Source organism: Meriones unguiculatus (assembly GCF_030254825.1).
Source record: "Meriones unguiculatus strain TT.TT164.6M chromosome Y unlocalized genomic scaffold, Bangor_MerUng_6.1 ChrY_unordered_Scaffold_23, whole genome shotgun sequence".
NCBI classification, from domain to species: domain Eukaryota; kingdom Metazoa; phylum Chordata; class Mammalia; order Rodentia; family Muridae; genus Meriones; species Meriones unguiculatus.
In genome coordinates, this window is record NW_026843709.1 from 2,606,754 (window position 1) to 2,608,655 (window position 1,902).

Below are 1,902 nucleotides of genomic sequence, written 5' to 3' on the forward strand. Positions count from 1 at the left end.
GGGATATGCCACAGCTCTCAGTGATACCAGGTAACTCTACACACACACACACACACACACACACACACAGAAACTTGTCTGAACAAATATGAACTGTCCACCCATCTTTGCTGAGTTTGAGTAATTGAGACCTACTTTTTTTTTGTTCCTACAGAGCCAATTGTCTTTATCTGTGTTTACTCTGACATGTGTCCCCTAAATTCCACAGTCTATGTCCACTGTGGCCTTGCTTCTTTATTCTCTGGGGCATAGCTTGATGAACAGAAACAAAGAGCTCTTCTTAGACACACATGAACACATGAAAACACCTATATGCCTAAGAATGCATACAGACACTGACATGCAGGCACAAGCACAGCAACACAAAGACAGACACCATAACAATCAGGGTCATGTTTGGGAGCCTAAGAATGAAAAAAAAAAAAGCCTAGATGAAATTCTCTGTTTGTCCCACATTAAACCTCTGAATGATTGGGTAATAATGGAGTCTTGGTGAGGTGAAGCACATGAAAATGTAATTGTAAATCTTCATTGAATAATAGGGGTCATAATGACGATATCATTTGCATTTAGAAATAAGAGTTTATGTAATCAAGTAAGATTTACTATCTAGCATTAGTACTGGTTAAATAAGTGAGTACTAATTTCATCTGATCTCTCCAATCCAAAAAAAGCTCAGTAACATATGGTTTCAGCGCCAAATTATACAAGACCTTCAAAGAAGAACTAATACCATTCCACAAGATAGAAACAGAAGGAACACTATCAAACTCATTTTATGGAGGTACCTAAACATCACAAAGACCCAACAAAGAAGAGAATTTCAGGCCAATCTTCCTCATGAACATTGATGCTAAAATACTCAACAAAATTCTTGCAAACCAAATCCAATTACATATCAAAGACATCATCCAATACAATCAAGTAGGCTTCATCCCACCCATGCAGGGGTGGTTCAATATATGGAAGTCCATCAATGTTATCCTCCACATGAACAAACTGAAGGAGAAAAACCACATGATCATCTCCTTAGATGCTGAAAAGGCATTTTACAAAATCCAACATCCGTTCATATTTAAAGTATTGGAGAGATCAGGGATACAAGGCACATACCTGAACATAGTAAAGGCAATATACAGCAAGCCTATAGCCAACATCAAACTCAATGGAGAGAAAGTTAATTCATTCCCACTGAAATCAAGGACAAGGCAAGGCTGTCCACTCTCTCCACATCTCTTCAACATTGTTCTTGAAGTCCTAGCTAGAGCAATAAGACAATTGAAGGAGATCAAGGGGATACAAATTGGAAAAGAAGAAGTCAAAGTATCACTATTTGCAGATGATATGATGGTATACCTGAGTGACCCAAAAAAACTCTACCAAGGAACTCCTACAACTAATTAACACATTCAGCAAAGTGGCTGGATACAAACTTAACTAAAAAAAAAAAAAAATCAGTAGCCTTCCTGTATACAAAGGCCAAAGGGACCCAGAAAGAAATTAGGGAAACAACACAATTCACAGTAGCGACAAAGGCATAAAGTACTTTGGTGTGAACATAACCAAGCAAGTGAAAGACATGTATGAAAAAAAATTTCAGTCTCTGAAGAATTAGAAGATATGAGAAGATGGAAAGATCTCCCATGCTCATGGCTTGGCAGGATTAATATAATAAAAATGGACATCTTACCAAAAGTAATCTACAAATTCAATGCAATTCTCATCAAATTACCAACCACAATTCTTTACAGATCTTGAAAGAAAAATTCTCTCCTTCATATGGAACAACAAGAAACCCAGAATTGCTAAAACAATTCTTTACAGTAAAAGATCTTCTGGAGCTATCTCCATTCCTGATCTCTAGCTGTACTATAGAGCAACAATACTAAAAACTGCATGGTA